The 13772-nt window shown below is 44.8% G+C and overlaps 1 protein-coding gene across 3 annotated transcripts in view; it reads left to right on the forward strand.

The window, feature by feature from the left end:
* The first annotated feature begins 4190 nt into the window (after positions 1-4190).
* Positions 4191-13772, forward strand: part of SSTR5 (somatostatin receptor 5) — a 112838-nt gene continuing 103256 nt past the window's right edge. The window contains exon 1 of one of the 3 annotated variants that reach the window (XM_088464948.1): positions 4191-4276. The gene's annotated coding sequence lies outside the window, so the exon portion shown is untranslated. Of the gene's footprint in view, positions 4277-4535; positions 4572-13772 lie in introns of those variants that run through there. The other 2 variants (XM_088464946.1, XM_088464949.1) reach the window with 2 other exon arrangements.

Below are 13772 nucleotides of genomic sequence, written 5' to 3' on the forward strand. Positions count from 1 at the left end.
GCATCCCTAACAGTACATGTTTTCCAGATCTCCTAGTTGGTGCACAGGTTATTTATTACTGGCTGATACATGTTAACAGATCCACAGGAGGTGCTAATTATTTCATTTGAGATAATGAGAAGAACATGTAGCACTAGTAATATTCTATTATATTACTATTTCTACTGTGGTCATGGTATGTGCTGGGGAGGGGGGTTTGCAGGCAGACAGAAACCCCCCTGCATTTGCCTATGACCGTAGGATGCGAGGGGCAGGGGGTTTTAGCCAGGAGGGAATAGAGAGTGAGGGAGGGGGGATAGACATGCAACAGTGAGGAAATCCACGTGGAAAACTCAGTTGTAGGGGAAAAGTATTACTTTTCCGAAAAACTGACTCCGCATAAAGAGCAGTTTTTCGGAAGTGATACTTTTGTGAGGGAGGCATGATGAATGAGACATGATGAATGAGGCATGATGATGAATGCCTCCAAAATATCTTTTAAACTCGCAGCGAGTTTAAAACATAATTATCACTAATGATAATTATGTCATGATGAATAGGACCCATAGACATAATCAATGGGTGTTAGGGGAGGTCCAAAAACAACACTAATAATAGAGCCTCTCCAAAGCCTCTCATTTCTTCCTGAGCCAACACAAATAACTTTCATAATAGAAATTGCTCCTTGACGTAACCCTGTCATGCTTCCCTTGTACCAATGCAAAAGCTATACTCTGGGGTTCACAAGACATTTGGCATACAGTTGCGTGTAATGAGATAACCCTTCTCTTATAGACATAACAGACTTTGAAAAGCAAGAAAACCTTCTTTAATCCATATTGCCTACTCTCCTGGGACTGCCGGGAGCCTCCTGAAAAGCGGGTGCCACTACGACCCCTGCAAGAGTAGGCAAGTCTCCCGGAATGGCCGCCGCCCCCCCCCCAATGCACCCCGCCGCCAGCACGCGAAAGTGGGCGGTCCTGGGGTTCGATGATGCAATTTGTGCTGAATCATGTCATCATAGCCACGCCCCCTGCTTTTTTATGCCCGTAATATCGGCATTATTAAGAGGGGGACGGGGCCGCGATGATGTGATTGGGCCGACACGCCCCCGCACCGCCCCCTTCAGCCGACCCCACAGCACCCATTGCACCGACCTGGCGGCCCCCTCCCAGTAAGTGTGCTTTTGCAGGAAAACTTGTAGTTGTTAAATGATTGCTATCGATGCTTGAACGAATGTCACCTGTTAGATGGCCATGAATATGTTTGCAATACAATAGCCAATAAAGTCAAAATCTAATTTGTGGTATGAAAAATCATGTTTGCTGTTCACACTATCGATTCCTACCTACCTATACACTCTAAAATAATTGTCGCTGTTTAGCATTATGAGTCGCACAAGAAATAATTGCTTTCAGACATTGATTGTGGTTCCAAAGCACAAAAAGTTATTATTCAACATAAAAAAACAGATAGTTACACGCTGTGATCTAAATACAATTAGCGCAAATAAATCATACAGACCCAAGGTATAATCGTTACATACGCATGCGCTCTGGACCCAGATCCCGGCATCAAAGTAGAAACCTCCGTCAACAGCAAAGCAAGAAGACTAGCATCCAGTTTCAGAGAGCGCACATATATACTCTAGCAGAGATAGGCAATATAATAGAACAGTTTGGCATGATTCCATTGGTTCTTCTTCCTGGTTCTTCTGTTACAGTATAGTTCATAGGTCAGTTTGTATGGACACAATCCAGCCTCCAACAGCCCTTTGTGTCCTTTTTCCCGCTGCATAATAAATCTAAGCTGGCTACATTACAGAGTACATTTTAATGTTTAACTCTCTATGGTCCATAGGGCCTGATTCAGACCCAGTCGCAAGCGCTGAGCGCTCGCAAATGGGTCAATGGTGGCCCACAGCGCATGCATATGACAGAGCGGGCTCCGTTGTGCACATGCGCGAGATCCCTCTAGCGACGGGCAATCCGTCGCTCCGAGTCTCGCACCAAAGGGGGCAAGCTGTCGGGGTGGCTGCCCAAATGGAGGCATTCCCATGAGAACACCTGCCGTTTGGGGGCGGCCCCACTGACATCACGAGTGATGTCAGTGGAGAGATTCTGGCTCTGTTAGAGCCGAAATCTGGGGCTTGCGGCCACAAGACCCTACCACAAGGGTCTCATCGCAAGTGCGATGGTCGCGATGGTCTTGACCATCGCGACAATCATCCTGGCCGCTCACAATAGCTGTGGGTGGGCACCCAAAGCTATGCGAGTGGCCAAGACGCCGATCCAAAAAAAAAAAGCCCGGCCCTGTTTCAGAGCGAGCGCTCTGTCAGAGCAAGCAGCTCTGAATCAGGCCCATAGTTTGCAGACACATGTTGCGATCTTCTCACCGATGATACCGGAAATCTGCAAAAACACAGTGGATCAGGACGACACCAAACACGGTGTGCTTACCATGTACTAAACCTAAGATATAAAATAACCTTTATTTCACAACATTACTAATACTGAATAAACCTTGAATATTACACTTTAATGCTAGGGAACCTTTTATGTAAGTGTGCAAGTATTGGGGTATTGAGAAAAGACGCTAGTTAGCGTTGTGCAACTACGTGTTTGTGGAGTACACCATGGTACGTGTTTTGCAGAGTTGATCATTTTATATGTTTTATTGACTGTCTGTATTTATATGATGACTTTTAACATCTTTCTATTGTGTGGGAATCGCACAACGCTAAATAATAGCATCGCTGTATGTACTTATAATAGGCGAGATTCGCTAAAATGGCGCTGGACGGCCAGTCACAAACTGTCGTCTCATTACCATTCGCAAAATGGCGTCGTGCAGATTTAATTTTAAACCGATTCTGTCTCAGCCAATTATCCGGCTTCGACAGCACTTTGGCCTTGATTCAGAGGTGCTCGCTATTTGCGTGCGCTCGCTCTGAATCAGGGCGGGCTGTTTTTTTTTCACCGGCCTCCAGGCCACTCGCTATGCTGTGGGTCACCACCCACAGCTTTAGCGGGCGGCCTGGCGATGGTCATGATTATCACGACCATCGGGCTTGCAACGAGACCCTTGTGGTAGGGTCTTGTCCACCGCAAGCCCCAGTGAACTTCCTGCTCTAATAGAGCAGGAAGTTCACTACTGACATCATCTTGTAGCGAGTCCTGCAGCGAGTGAAAATTCACTCGCTACGGGGCTCGCGCACGCACTGCCTGGCCATCAACCCGCTTGCGAGGCCCTTTATCTTTTTTTCCCTATATTTTTATTTTTAAGAGCTTTTTTTTTTTTACATAAAAAAAGGTAAAAAAACCCACCTATCAGGCGCTGTTAGAGTTGTTTTTCCAATATTGTGGCTGCAGTTACATTCAGGGCCGGATTAACAATAGAGCAGGTGGAGCTGCTGTAACTCCAGGCCACCCCATTAAAATAGGCCCACAGCTTCTGCAGAGCTGCCGGCGACAGGGAGAAAACAAAAATTCCTGCTACAGCAGCAGTCTGGCTGCCAACGGCTGCCCAAGACCTACCCACTAAAACCGCAACCTTGAACCCGTGCTTGCACGCCCAGCGGCGGTTCAAGTGCCACCGGGTATAATACACTCCCCCCCCCCTCTGTAGGCCCTCCACAACTAGCAATTGTGTAGAGGGGGCAGGGCCAGGATGAAGCCCACAATGCTGCTTCACGAACAAAACACGCCCCCTGCTATGCCAACCTGGGGGCAGCAAGAATCTTGGCAACTATGGAATAGTGTTTGAGGGCAGGTATATTTGTTCTAGGTTTCTGACTTATGTTTTAAAACCCCAGGAAGATGTTTGGCTTTTTGGGTTTTGGTAAAATCCGGTTAAGGGTTCTTGTGGCAATCCTGCAATTTGCAATTGATTGTGTACATAAATCCGCAATGTATGGGCTTCACAGATCGCAGATTGCAACCAAAAAGTGATTGGAATTGTTAAATCAGATTGTCCAACATGTTGGATGTCACAGATGAATTGGGGCTGTAGATTGCTAGTGTATGGAGATGATCAGCAGATCTGCAGACCATTAATAGTAAAATGATGGGCCTTTCAAGATTGGAAGATCTGTGTTTGCTGAAATCAATCTGCAAATCACTGAAACACATCTGTAGTGTATGGGCGCAGATTGCTATTGTCTTCAAATTGTTCAATTGTGGTTTTCAGATTGCTGATGTATGGGGGCCTTTAGAGAATTCACCTGGTCATTATCTCTCACTGCCTGGGAAAAGGAATTGCAGAGTGTCTGTGAGAGAAAACCTGCTACTTGATACATGTGAGCTAGACTTGTTGACATATCTTATGTTTTGTAGTGTCCATTAGGAATGACTGATGTTTAGTCAGTGCCTAACAGTCAAGGTATTTATTGATGTTTTATTTCATTTTTCTGCTTAATAAAAGTGGCTGAGGCCAGTTGCACCATAAACCTCGGCTGCTGTGCACTACCATCTACCCCAGGAGATGGTGCCTGTTCCCTTAACTCTGTTATATATATATACATATATATATATACACACACACAACCCGGCTGCACAGCCCAGCAGAGAGCCCAGACTCCCCGTGGAAAACAGGTAGCTGATGGTTATTGATAAAAGATTCTACTTATTATTATTTTATTATTATCCTTTATTTATATGGCGCCACAAGGGTTCCGCAGCGCCTCACAAAGTACAGAAACAAATGAGCACACAAGACAGCAGTTATTAACAGTACAGACAATGCAGGACAAGTACATGATTTATAAACAGTGCTGCATAACACCTAAATAAGCAGCAGGGTGTCAGTAACCAAGTTTTAGGCGCCATTATAAATGTAAGTAAAAGTAAGGCAAGAAGAAGCATGTGAGGGAAGAGGGCCCTGCTCGCAAGAGCTTACATTCTAAGGGGAGGGTCAGACAAACAGGGGTGACACAGATGGGCTAGATAGTGAGGAAGGAGCATAGAGTAGTGGGTTAGGATGAGCGCTGGAAAGCATTGAGGAAGAAATGGGTCTTGAGAGCCCATTTGAAGATTAAGAGCCAGGAAGCCACGTGATGGAGGAATTCTGAACGAAGGCCAGGGAGAAAAAAAATTGCTGCTGGGGGGGCTTTTATGCATAAGGGACTCCTCTTGTCCCTTAACAATAAAGCTCCAGGGAAATTCCTCCTCCCCATCTCTCCAACATATATAGTGACATCTCTTACCCCTCTCGTAGGTGCTAAACACTTCCCCACTCTGCTCACGCTGCAACATTCCAGCTCTTTCTCTGTAGTTTCTCACAGACTTTCTCAGTGGTCTCACTCCAGATCTCTCTCTCTCCTTTGACGTTAGATGGGTATCATGGCAGCCACCACGGCCCCGCCAATCTCCCCCTGCCAGGGGAGCACGAGGGCTACATTTCTGCTTCCAGCTGTGACTACTTACTTAGCTCTGATTCGTTTCCACTTTGAGGTTATTGTAAATGTACCATATTTTAATTGTATTATTAGTTTGCTGCTTTTAAATACAATTTACATGTCAGCCATAGCATTCCTTTTGCTGACATGTCCTATTGGTGTAGAACAGAATCGGTATGAAATACCGATGGACGGGATGGTGGCTGTCAGTACACTGACAGTGGCATCCCGATGGTTCAAATCCCGACAGGGGAACGGTAAGTAATGTTCCCCTGTCCTATTTACCACCTAACCCTCCTTTCCTGCACCCTAACCCTCCCGGTAAGTGCCTAAACTTAACCCTCCCCCCTTCATGCCTAAGCCCCCAACCTAACCGGTGGTGCCTGAATCTAAACCCCTCTGCCCGGAGCCTAACCCTAACCCCCTCTCTCCCGCAGGCTAACTCTAAGTCCCCCCAGGCTACCTAAACCTAGCTCTTTCCCCCCGGGGCTGATACTTACCTTTCCCCGGTGTCCTTGCGATTGGGATGCCGTCTGCCAGGATCGCGGTATCAGCATCCAGAGTCATGTTGGGTTTTGGCGCCGGCATTGTCTCAGCAGTCGGGATTCCGATGCCGGGGTTCTGGCAGATGGCATCTCAGTTGTCGAGATGTTAACCGCATCCTGTGTAGATCAATAGGCACCAGGGGAACATGAAAAGGAGGTTAATCTAGGCAGTTTTCCCTTAACAAGGTAACTGGGTTTATTAGGGAACAGCAGATATAGGGTAACAGCGGCATAGGCAGTGATTAACACGCACACTGGTATCTTGTAGTAGCACCATAGTGGTTCAGTGTCAGCCTAGAGGAGGCAAGGGGTTGCTGGGCATTGTAGTGCACCTGGTGCTTGCTCACTGTGGGAGCCAGCAGGGTGCTTGGGCACCTAAGCAGGGGTGGTACAACATGTTTCTGCAGCCCTTGTGGCTGTGGCCAGGTCCTGCGCATGTACGTCCGTGCACCCAGGAAGCTGGAAGAGGAAGATGCACGCCATTGCCTCACATGCATTCAGCAGGATGGATCTGCTGTAAGAGCCGCATAGGTACTAGTGCCTGCTGGTTCTGGGGAACAGAACGCTGATCTCTCAACACCAAGGTAGTAGCCTTTGGCAGAAGTTAGTAAAGGCATGAACTCCCAGTTATTTCTGGTGTAAACGTTTAACGAAGCTACTGCCGCACTGCACCATGGGAACTTTTTATTTTAATTATTCTTCTCTTTCATTGTCTTGCATTATTATTGATTGAATTGATATCGTCTTAGCCATATAGGAAGGCGCGCTCTCTGTGTAAGCACACCCGCAGCTCCTAACACTCTGCCCTTATCTCACATCCCTCAGCAAGGCACCTGACAGAGAAAATTCATGATGGGTGAATGTCTGTCTGGATGAATAGTTCTGCACAATAGGTACAGAGGAAATGTTGTTGCTGGTGCATATCTGTATTAGGTCAGGAGTGAATAATTGTCATGGGTAAATGAAGCTTGTTTACTTAACAATGCAAATTCAGGCTGTATATATTCCATGTATGTTTTATATCTCAAAACATGAAAATATTTGCTATTTGCAAATCCTAGATCCCCTCTGATAAATTGCCTCCTTCAGGATCAAAGTTACTGGTGCAAGACACAGAGAATTACATATATTGTATTAGATGTTGTATAAAATAATGCGGTCTTAGGTCCAGGGCCGTAAGTAGGGTGGTGCGACATGTGCCATGGCACAGGGCGCTGCAGGACAGTGGGCGCTGTTCACAGACTTACTTTGCAGGAGCAGATAGCGACATGTGCTCCATAGCTCCATGTGTACAGTGTCTGACCTCAATGTGAGAGGTGATAGGTTTGAGTCCAGGGTATGACAGTTTTGAGAAATATGGGTGTTAAATAAAGGAGTTTGTAACTAAAGGTGCACATATGTTCCTGTACTTACAGGAGCCTTGTACCATGTCAAAGTAAGTGGTGCTGGGTTCAAGTCCTGGGTATGACTGCTAATAAATGTGCGATTTAAAATAAATGATTATGTAACTGAATGACAGGGAGCTCTCAAGTGAAGTGGGACATATTTGATTACTTTTATTTACATTTATGGTATTTTTATTTCTTCAAAATTGTGTTTCACGTATCTGGATGTCACACTTAAGTGTGTCTTGGCAGAACAAAGTGTGGGAACCACTGGTCTGGGACAGGACATACAGAATCAAAATCTTTCTCCATCCAGCTTCATAAATAATTACAGACCTGTACGGGGAGCTCATTGGGAGCCTTCCTTCAGCTTTCCAAACTGAAACATCCTAGGATTTGTGAAGATCTGAAGCAGCTATTGATGTCTTTGAGAGACCGGTGGCAGGGAATATTATTACCATAGCAATGAGCAGATCTATCTGCCACGTCCAACTTCTATCCATTTGAAAGACACAAAATATGTATAAAATGCTGACATTTCAGGTGCATTCAAAATACTGTTCGACCTCTTCTGAGAGGTTTGACTCCTTGCACTGTATTTACAGAAAGTCCTAGATAGTAAATGAGCCAATTAGTGGCTCTCCAGGTGCTGTTCTGTCTACCAGGTATGTACTGGGCCGATTGATGAACGAAAAGCAATTTATCTTCCTGCTAACTGAATATTATTATTATTATTATTAATGACATTTACTGGTATTGTGGACACATAATCCGCAGTGTTGGTCAAAAGTTTGTGCTGTATATAGGGGTCTATTTACTAAGCTGTGTTAGGAGATAAAGTGAACTGTGATAAGGTACCAGCCAATCAGCTCCTAACTGCCATTTTTCAAACACAGCCTGTGACATGGCAGTTAGGAGCTGATTGGCTGGTACCTTATCACCGTTCACTTTATCTCCTAACACAGCTTAGTAAATAGACCCCATAGTCTGTTACGTGATGCACGGACCAACAGGAAAGTTAGAGAAGGCCTGGTCTGCAAGAGCTTGCAATCTATTGGTAGAAAAGATTAAAGTGACAGAAGATGTGGGCACATTAGTGGAAAAACAGGTACCTCTCTCATAGAGCACATTGCCTCAGCTGACACACAGGGAGCCACCACCTGATTCCATACTGGCTTACAATCTGTTCATAGGCTGTAGTAAAAAAAATTGCTAAAGTGTTCAGCAGGATCATTCCGTCGTTCATTACATCGCTCAGTGTGTACCCATAGTACAATACGTCGGCAAGTGTGTGCCCAGCATTAGAAGCATGCAGGCTTTGTGTCCCGGTGTATGGTGAACAGTAAAGGGTGCGGTGAAGGAATATTTCACAAAGCCACTGTCTGCAGAAAGTTGTGGTCCTTCCAGCCAGCTACTCCTATATCAATATCTGTAACATGTTTGCAGAATTTGGGGATTTCCCCAGGGAGATGAAATGGAGTAGATATAATTGGCAAGTTCAGGGGGCATAGCGATGCGAAATGCGTCACCATCTCCTAGCTCCGCCCACTTCCCTAGTGAAGCGGGAAGGAACCAGGAGGCTTTCCTGCTCTTCTGGGAGTCCATTATAAAGGCGGGTACACACTGAGACGATATCATTATGATTTGGCCCGTCGGCCGCCTTATCGGTCCGGCACACATCGTCAGTGTGTACCCACCTTAACTACTTGAAATCCAGGAGTTTCACGGACATTCTGGAAGAGGAGACAAGGGTGATCTGACAGCATCACGGGGAGTAAGATATGTAAGATTAGCGTCACAAATGGTCAGGGGCATTTCTAGAGAGGAGGGGGCCCGTGTGCAGTTTCTGTCACAGGTCCCCTCCTCTCTGTTCGCCAGCTGGCAGCGCTCTGAGCTGTGCCCGGCCAGCGCCGGAGTTACATACTCTGGGCACTAGAGTGTGCCCAGAGTCTATAGCGCATGCACAGGTCACCAGGAAAATGGCCACGGCGGCCATTTTCCCTATAATACACATGTGCAAACGATGGGAAAATGGCCACTGCGGCCATTTTTCAGACGTTTTTACAGCGCCGGACCCCCGCACCGACGCGGGCCTCCGGAGAGGTAAGTATATTATGAGTGCAGAGTGTGCGATGCGGGGCCCCCCTGCACCACTATAGATACGCCCCTGCAAACGGTACCCATCTCTCAGCAGGGTCTACAGTAAGCCAACACCATTTGTTGATAATTATTCATAATTACAAGATCAAATTAGTATATACAGCAGCGCTTGGTCCTAGTCTATTGGATCTACAGATGTTACCGTGTTAAATTAAAAGAATATGAGACCATAAGAATATATATATATATATATATATAAAAAATTATAAAAAAACATGTCAATTTAATAAAACAGACAATAAATAACGTAATCAATTATGACCAATAAATTAATAAGATCAAACGTACCCGATATAAATATAAAACATTTTATGAATAGAAAAACCACAATGAAAAAAAGAAAGAACTTTAGTGAAGACAAATTAGCAACAAAGTATGATACTTGTTATTACTTTAATAATTATTCCTTTTTGCTACAGTTCAATGATTATTTTTCGAGCTAGCTCTCCCCTGGAGATCGATAATTTATGCTGAAACAATTGATATTATGCAACTGTCAATTTTCAGCCGTGGAGGGTGGTGTTCCTATCTTTCTGTTTTCAAATAAACGGAGGTCAGAGACATTTACTTTCTAGAGATCTTTGTGACTGATATTAATTGTCCATCTCCAGGGGAGAGCTGTCTCGAAAAATAATCATTGAACTGTAGCAAAAAAGAATAGTTATTATAGTAACAACAACCAGTATCATACTTTGTTGCTAATTTGTCTTCACTAAGGTTCTTTCTTTTTTTCATTGTGATTTTTCTATTCATGAAATGTTTTCTATTTATATTGGGTAAGTTTGATCTTATTAATTTATTGGTCATAATTGACTAAGTTATTTATTGTCTGTTTTATTAAATTTATATACTTTTATTATATGTATACATTTTATCTTATGGGGTCTATTTACTAAGCAGTGTTAGGAGAAGTGAAAAGTGATAAGGTGCCAGCCAATCAGCTCCTAACTGCCATCTCACAGGCTGTGTTTGAAAAATGACAGTTGGGAGCTGCTTGGCTGGTACCTTATCACTTTTCACTCTTCACTTCTCCTAACACTGCTCAGTAAATAGACTCCATGGTCTCATAGTCTTTTAATTTAACACGGTAACATCTGTAGATCCAATAGACTAGGACCAAGCGCTGCTGTACGTATATACTGAATTTTGGATTTCTCTTTCTTTAAGGTGGTAGCAGCCATCTGTCAGCAGCTGCTGGTCTTTCTGTTTATCTATGCTCAGCGCTTGTGTTAACTAGTTAACAAGATCAAATTAGTTTGCAAAAATTCTGTTATTCCACAGCAATGCTGACAGTAACATTAATGTAATGTAAAAGTTATTATTAGGACCGTACAGAAATGTCGACTTTGAGGTGTGAAAGTTATGAGTGATACATTAAAGACTGAAGAAAGAATTTAATGCAATCCTTTCTTTCAGCCGCGCAGGTAATAAAGGGTTACAACAGTTCAGTATACAATATACAGGATGATTGTGACTCTTAGGGGTACATTTACTAAAGTGCGGGCTTACTGTATAGAAGTGGGGGTGTTGCCCATATCAACCAATCAGATTATAGCTATTATCGTCTAAAAGGTGCTAGTTAATTGTTAAGTAGAATCTGATTAGTTGCTATGGATAACATCTCCACTTCTGAAAACTCTCACTTTAGTAAATATACCCCTTAAAGTTGGATTTTTCACTATGTGCGACAAAACTGACAATTACTTCAAGGTGTTTCCAATGAAATGCGAATAACAGAGGGCCTGATACAGAGACGGGCAAAATGGCAGTCACTCATGCAAATGAGCGATTATTTACCATCGCGCATGCTTATAAGCCACACTGTGCATGCGCTGCGATCGCACTGCGATTACTGTCGCACATCGGAATACACTGAACAGTGATTGACGGGAAGTCAGTGTTTGGGGATGTGGCCAGGAAAACGCAGGCGTGTCTGACCATTTGAATGCCGTTACGTGGGCGTGCATAAATTAGCCACTGCGTTTGCCTACGCAGCTCTGCGTGACAGAAGAGCTCTCAAGGCTGAGGCAGGTCAGACCTGCTGCAAGGGCACGATGGCCGCCGATGTGCGTTGATGTTACCGATATTTGCACAGGTATGCGTCGTCGCACGCAGGAAAGAAGGCAGCAGTGGGCGTCTTTATGCTCGGGTGATCTTTGCTAACATTAGCAGTTGCATTGCATACAAAATCACAGCTGAGATCGCATTAGCGCCAATCTCTGTATTAGGTCCACAGTGTGTATTCCTGGGCTACGTGACTATGTAAAGAAGGATAAGACCGATGCAACCTTGGATTCAAGTTAAGTTTTCATTTTTGTAACGTACAGTATGTGTATCTTCACTTAGAAGCCAGGTTGGTGTTTCCCTGACGCCACTAGGAGGCGCTAAAGGACTGGTACTAGGACAGGAAGAAAGGAATTATCCTGGGGAAACACCAGCAATCAGACATTGTGGTTGTGGATTTGCGTGAGACGCACACCTGTAGTCTGCGTAAGATAAATCTTATGATACGTGCAGCCCTAAATATATGCATCTGACAAAGCTGGAAGGCCCAAACTTTGCATTTGTCTTACGTAGGTGCATCATTTCTGTAAGTAAGAGAACATTTTCAAAGATACGGGGAGAAAATAATATTGTCACATCTCAGAAGACGTAGCTAAAGTGCATTGCTAAGGCCTCTCTGTGCTCCTTTGGTGCGTGTACGCTCCTGATATGCCTATTGAAGTGCAAATAACCATAAATCCCAGATATGAAAATCTGAAAATGCTGATGATTGTTGGGGTGTAAGGCATACTTGCCAACTCTCCCTAATTGTCATGGAGACTCCCTGATATAATGGTAACAATCTCCCTGACGAGTCTAATAATCTCCCTAATTACACATTACCCTCATTATGTAGCTGTTATATACTTGGGGAAAAAAAAAAATAAATTGGAGATATTTACATTCAAATGGTATAATCATTGCCATTTGCATTGGTTATAAGGCACAATGGCCCTCATTCAGAGCCGTACGCTCTGAGCAGAGCGCACGCTCTGAATGAGGGCCGCCCTCCATAATTATGGAGCGTCCTCCTGGACGCTCGTATAGCTGTGGGTCATCACCCACAGCCTATACGAGCGTGCAGTTTGATGGCCGCGATGGTCTTGACCATCGCGACCATCGCCACTGCGAGCCGGAGCCTGCGGTTGAGTTTTTCAACCGCAAGGCCCGGAGTGATTTTGGCTCTATCAGAGCCAATATCACTCCCACTGACATCACTAGTGATGTCAGTGGGCCGGCTTCTGACAGTAGGCGTTCCCTTGGGAACGCCCCCGTCAGGGAGGCACGCCCCCGGCACGCCCACCAAAGGGGGCGTGCTGTCAATCAACATCGACAGCACGCCCCCTTTGATCAGACACAACGAGTGAAGGAAAGTCCTTCGCTCGTCGCGTCTGGCGCATGCGCACGACGGAGCTCCCGCCGTCGTGCGCATGCGCAGTGCACAACATCGACCCACTTGCGAGCGGACAGCCGCTTGCGAGTGGGTCTGAATCAGGCCCAATGATCCTTATGGCTACATGCATCTTCATATAAGATTTCTCTTGGTCACTTACAGTATATGGAAACTGTTGTAAAACACAATACAGTACATGAGCAAGCCTTGAAATATATCAGTGTGTTTTCATCAACAAATAGATCTTACTGACTGCTTTGTGGCTCATTTACATTTGGATGTAAGTCAGTTGTAGGACACGCCTCTCAGATGTAGTAGATAAAGCACCAACAAATGGGCTCCTATCTGTCATTTTTCAAATACAGCCAGTAACGTGACAATTAGGAACTGATTGGTTGGTACTTTATCTATCACCATTTTATCTCTTTCAAACCTTTATTAAATCTCCTCGTTAGGCCTTATTCTGAGTCTTAGGGGTAAATTTACTAAGACAGGAGTTCTATTAAGAAGTGATGTTGCTCATGCAACCAATCAGATTCCAGGTATTCTCTTCAAGAAGGTGCTAGATAAATGAGAAGTAGAATCTGATTGGTTGCTATGGGCAACTTCACTTCTTAAAAAGAACTCCCATCTTAGTAAATTTACCCCTTATACTGCTTTTATACTGAAATTCCGTGTCTGACCCGGAGGTTGGAACAGGGGACCTGATTCAGAGCCGGACGCTATTTGCGCTCGCTCATTCAGAAAAAGGGGCCGGCTATTTAAATTGAGCGCTCGCTCTTTGCGGTCTGTTGACGCCTCTATGTCTGAGCGAGTGAACGAAACATGCGCTCGCTATTTTGTAAAGACACCCCCTGGCCGCTCGCATCCTA

This window comes from Taudactylus pleione, unplaced genomic scaffold, assembly GCF_031769625.1.
Source record: "Taudactylus pleione unplaced genomic scaffold, aTauple2 ptg000061l, whole genome shotgun sequence".
Lineage (NCBI taxonomy): Eukaryota > Metazoa > Chordata > Amphibia > Anura > Myobatrachidae > Taudactylus > Taudactylus pleione.